Source organism: Pararge aegeria, chromosome 20 (genome assembly GCF_905163445.1).
Source record: "Pararge aegeria chromosome 20, ilParAegt1.1, whole genome shotgun sequence".
Classification (NCBI taxonomy): domain Eukaryota; kingdom Metazoa; phylum Arthropoda; class Insecta; order Lepidoptera; family Nymphalidae; genus Pararge; species Pararge aegeria.
In genome coordinates this window covers 1,584,090-1,590,112 of record NC_053199.1, presented here as the reverse complement: position 1 = coordinate 1,590,112, position 6,023 = coordinate 1,584,090, and the positions used below count along the sequence as shown (strand labels likewise).

Sequence of the window (6,023 nt, the reverse complement as noted above, 5' to 3'; positions counted from 1 at the left end):
TACTCTTCATACTTACGTTTCACTTCAAACCGTTCATTATTAATTAATTTGATCGATGAAATATCCAATCTACCGTATTCTATAGTTTATCAACGACACTTATTAGCTCAGTATTTAACAAGAGAATAATTTTATTAATAAATAATAAGAAACATTAACAACAGTGTAGAAAAAGGGGGATAACTTTAAAAGAGGCAATTTGATAAGCGTGGAGAGCGAGCGCCTGTTGAATTTGCAGTGCAATGTTTTTCCAACACGTTGCTCTAACAATAATCACAGGCGTATCCGAAAAATTTAGGTACGAGAACGGTAGGTTTTTTTTTTATTTGCTTGTATGGCTTTAAAACGCTTCAGAGTGTTATGACAGTCATAGAGATGGTTTTTTTGAACGCCTTGTAAGGGTTGGCGATGGTTGTCCCGTCGAGGGCGACCGTCCGACTGCCGGGCCAGCACCTGTAGCTGGATCGACCGTGGCGCGCTTGCGTGTCCCCAATGACGTAGAAAACGTACCATAGAGCTGCGAAGCGATAGAAGTGTAATTACAACATGCGTAATTTTGATAACCCTTGACGCAAAAGAGGTGTTTTATGAGTATGGTAATTCTTTGTGCGTCTCTTTTTGTAAGTTCGTATATTAGTGTCTTCGCAGCGCTCTAAAAAAACCACACACAATAAAGGTTTCAACCTGCTTTATTATTAAAAAAATATCCAAATTGATAACCTCCTCCTTTAGGTAGTAGGTTTATTAAAATGGAAGTTCTTAATTCGGAGGATTTTCTTTTTATTTTATATTTTCTTGTATGTTCCTCGATTATTTAAAGACGCCTGGACAGATTTGAAAAAAATATTTTTTGACGTGACAACGTCTTATAAATTGGTTTGCCGGGTGACACTTCAAGAAACTGCGTTACGCTCCGCTCACGTTATGCGCTCACAATGAGAGCGAGTGAGAGGCACGCGTCCCTTCCACTCGGGCATGGTTAGCCCGCCTAAGAGCGAGAGAGACAGACATAAAAAGTGAAAGGCACGCGTCCCTTTGTAGTAAACGCTGTTTCATTGTACGCAAATGTATTGCAAGTTATTGTATATATATTTGTATATAAATACGTATGTATGTGTAAAGGTAAAAATAAACAAAGTCATCAGGTATAGATCTGACTATGGAATCCTGGAGAAATCTAGGAACTCTTTGAATAAAGTCACCCCCCCCCCCATCATTCATTCACTGCCGCGTGTGTCAACAGCGACTGGTTCTGTTTTTTGTTTTTTTTAGATTAGATTACATGTAAGGGCTTCGCTCATGCGCCCTGATGTGACTTATATATCCTATTTTACTATTTTAGCACTAAATATGCGTGCACAGTGAGGACATGTAATGAGTGACATGTCATGACATGACATGAGTGACCGCCAACGTATCGTGGGTCAAAATATCGTTAATATTGGAGGGTTTAAGATGTCTTGCTTTAAGATGGTCACGATAAGCATCATGTTCGATCCTCCTTTTGTCTTCGAAGGAGCTGGTACTCTGCTGGACTAAATGCCTCCATTGCGTTCGATTTCCAGCCAGACTTTCCCAATGCGTGACGTTTATATTGCATCTAGACAAATGCCGCTTTTGCACATCTTTATATCTCCAAAACTGGCCGCCTTGTTTGCGCTTCCCGTTTTCGAGCTCAGAGTAGAAAATGCGCTTAGCTAACCTCTCGTTGGACATTCTCATGACATGTCCGAACCAGCGCAATTGTCGTCGCATTAAATACGTCTCGATGCCACTGACTCTTGCCCGTCGTAATTCGTCGGTGCTTCTAACGCGATCAGACCACCTGATGTTCTGTATATCACGAAGGCATTTAAGGTGAAATCTATCCAATATGCGAATATGCTTGCGGTCAGTGGCGTGCACTTGGTTTCTTACCCGGGTATGCATACAGCAGTAAGTTGCATAAAACTGCAAATAATCTCCTCCTATACGAGTTATATATAAATTTTAGGGTATGCAGTGCTTTTGTGCATGTATGAAGTGCACGCCACTGCTTGCGGTATAGAGTCCAAGTCTCTGCAGAGAAAAGGAGATTTGTCAACACGATCGCCATGTACACTTTGATTTTTGTACTTAAGTTAATTTAATGTGAGCAGAGCACCTTCTCACGGAGCTTGCCAAAAGCTGCTGAGGCAACACATATCCTATAAGTAATCTCCGAATCTATGTCACCTTTAGATGTAAGTGTCGTAAAAAAGGTGTTGTTTAAATTTAGAAAAAACATTTGACAAGGTATAGATCTGACTATGGAATCCTGGAGAAATCTAGGAACTCTTTAAATAAAGTAGGCAATAGGCCTAAAACAATTTGGGTATTATTGAAAGTAACTTGTGCGGGTTTTGTATATAAGTATCTACCTTCCTAGCTAGTATAGCGAAAGATGTGCAAAGTATGCAGTTAGTAATTTTATTTCATCCATTACATACAAAAATGGGGCAAAAAGTTGCTTAGCTATTTGACGGTCGATTGGCGCAGTGGGCAGCGACCCTGCTATCTGAGCCAAGGCCGTGGGTTCGATTCCCACAACTGGACAGTTTGTGTGATGAACATGAATGTTTTTCAGTGTCTGGGTGTTTATCTATATATTATAAGCATTTATGTATATTATTCCTATAATTATTCATCAGTCATCTTTGTACACATAACACAAGCTATTCTTACTTTGGGGCTAGATGGCGATGTGTGTATTGTCGTAGTATATTTATTTATTTATTAGCTATTCCAACTTTATGTCGAATTTATTTGTAAGACCCCTAATCTTTAATCTATTTATTATTAGTATAGTAGGTACTATAGTGCTTTAGTGGAAAACAACGGGAGGAAACCTGCGTGCTTGAGAGCATTCATTAGCGTTTTCAATGGTGACAACGTGGCCTAAACCCTCCTCATTCTGAGAGTAGACCCGTTCCCTGCAGTGGACTGGCAATGGGTTGATCAAGATAATAAGTAGTATGAATGAATTCATAAAAAAATTAATTTAATATTTAATTGCTAATTATTTGATTGTAAGGTACCCGCTGGCATTTCTACACAATACTTAGGTCTTTAAGCTCAATGAAGGCTAAAGAGGCAACCAAGCAGCCGGTGTCTTTATACTGGCGCGGGTGGAGACATGTAAGCGATTTTACATGGATAACCTGCCTATTGATTTGGTCCGGTTTTTTTTATTTTTTTTATCACTACCGTTAGCCCTTACCCGATGACCACATTGTCACCTGCTGCGCGATGATGCAGTCTAAGATGATAACGGGCTAATCTGTTAGGGGTACATAAAAATACCCCTAATCGGTTTCTACGCGGAATCGTACTGGAACGCTTACGATACGTCTGGTCTGATAAGTGAGGTAAGTTGCCACAGCCGAAGCCTCACACAAACCCAAATTGCCCTTGGCTGGGACTGAACCCGGGACTTAAAACAGCGCTCACCGCTGAGCAATCGGTGGCTTTAAATAGTTTACCAAGCTATTCCAATATATCTCGTATAAGGTAACTAGCTAACTTTTCTAATTTATGAGGCCTGTAGGCAGTTAGGTATCACTTTCTTTGTTAGTGAAGAAAAACATGATGAAATCGTTACATTTGAGAGTTCTCCATAATGTTCTCAAAGGCGTGTAAGATCTAGCAATCCACATTTTCCAATCGTGGTCGATCATGACCTTAACCCAATTTAGATCGAAGACAAGTGCCTTATTTTTTTAGCAAAAACACACCCCGTGAAGACATTACAGTTGCCCAATTCGACTCCCCGGGGCTATAAAAAGAATAACAATAACTACAAAAAAAAATAGCTATATAAAATTAAGAATTAAAAAAAAATGTGCAAGCTTTCACCGGACGCCTGGCAGATGTGAAACATTGAAATTGTTTTATATAAGTTACTAGCGTACCCAGCCCGCTTCGCCGGGCTAGATTTTGCTTTATTTTATTTAAACAATAAACTTACATCATTAAATTTTTAATTGAAGTCTCATAATATATTAAATCATTTATTTCTCTCCGTATTCATTCTCTTCTATTCTCTTCTCGAGCGGGTGAAGATCATTATCTACACCCATGTACACCCAACAATAGAATATAAGCTGTAAAATAAAAGCTGTATTTGTCAGTTTGACAGTTCAAAAATAGGAGTGCTCCGATCGCCACCTAACTTTACAGGATTTCTCGCCAGGTCAATCCGGAGATTCCCTGAAAGTTTAATAGAAATCGGTCCAGCCGTTTCGGAGCCTATATGGAACATACCCACACACTTTCTCTTTTATATATACATATATATAGAATGCATGAAAGAACAAATTAGGACAGGAATCAGATACAGCGTAAAGGACAAAGCATTACAAGTTTGTTCCATAAAATAATGTTTATTATTTTTGTATTAAAAACAAAATAAAATAAAAAAAATATATTACAATTTTAAATATTTATTTGAAATCGTGAGAACTCAACTACGCGTCGCCACGGCCTGTGTCGCCACGCCAACAATCAGGTTTAAAAGCCTAAAGATGTTTCACATCAAAAACAATAATAATAAACAATTCAAATAATAAATATAATCAAAAAACCAATTATAGTTAGAGTTGCCATACGTCCCGTATATACGATCTGTCACCGTATTTGACCTTCCCATCCCGTATACATGCTGCTGAAAATACTACTTCAAATATTTCCAGGCGAATAAATAATAAATAAATTCGCAAAAACTTTAATAGTATATCGTTTTTTTTATTATCTTCTTACGTGGTTGAGAAAACTTACACATGCATGCTATGTATCAGAGGAGAAAACGTTCCGTTTTGGTTCCGTCCGTTTCCTAGAAGTTATGGCAATTGGCAACAATCAGCGAACGAAAAAAGCATAGAAGCATTTCTCGTACTCAAAAATAGCGTAACGGAAACTGTCCCGTGGTGGGAGGGGCTTATAAACTGTACCGCAAACGAATCTAGTTGACTCGCGACATTCATGCGTAGTGGCGGCTAAACGAATTGCGTAAAACTAGATTTTAATAATTCAAAATGCCTTCATGTGTTGTGAAATGGTGTCGAAATCATACGGATCATCACCACAAGGATAGTGGAATAACTTTTCACGTGTAAGAACACCGATAACTATACTAAAATCTAAATAAATACAATTACGTATTATCCTTATGGATGGTGTTATGCCATATGTAGTTAAGTAATTATAATACAATTATTTCGACTCAGATAGTATTTATTACAAACTTTTAATTTTTGCTTTTAATGGTATAGCGTTAAACAAAACTAACTGCATTTAATTTACAATGCTCAGATGTAATTATTTTTTGAAAATATAGTATTTTTTTTTAACTTTTGTAATTATATCGTTTTTCAAAATTATTAGTGACAAATAATATGATTTTCTTATTTGATTTTCTTTTTTTTTTAATTTGGATTCCCACAAAACCCTTGTCGAAGAGAACAATGGGTAAAAGCTGTTCAGTTAGAGAGACAAGAAAATGATTGGATGCCTAGCAAAAGCTCGAGAATATGTTCCATTCCTTTTAGAGATGATGATTTTTATCTGTCAAAGAAGGGATTCAGAATGATTAAAAAAGTCGCTACACCTAGTTGTACTGTAAGTATTTAAAAATATATTTATATATTTAAGTATGTATTAAAAATTTAGTCTGAGATGATGCTTTTAATTTGGTATGGTCGAGATAATTATTTTTTGTTTTTATAGTGTTAAGTGTATTTTGTGGAATTTAGATAAATTATCTTTTCTTGTTAAATTAATTAAAAAAATGATTAAACAATTTCAGATGGTGTTTTCAAACGAAATTCCGGTTTTAACGACTCCATCCCCACAGCCCGAGACACCACTTCCACTGTCCAATATAACATCGAAACATAATAACATTACAATGGCTCCATGGATAATAAATTGCAAAATGATAAAAACTCATGTAACAAAGAAAATGATGAACAAAGGAAAGAAATTCCTTCCGTAAAGTAAATCGGCGT

At 36.9% G+C, this 6,023-nt stretch overlaps 1 long non-coding RNA gene across 1 annotated transcript; it reads left to right on the top strand.

Annotated features, from left to right (window-relative positions):
* Positions 1–5,011: 5,011 nt before the first annotated feature.
* On the top strand, positions 5,012–5,870 carry LOC120632828. Its single transcript, XR_005659151.1, has 3 exons — positions 5,012–5,128; positions 5,475–5,634; positions 5,822–5,870. It is a non-coding gene; the product is annotated as an uncharacterized LOC120632828 (long non-coding RNA).
* The last annotated feature ends 153 nt before the right edge of the window (positions 5,871–6,023 follow it).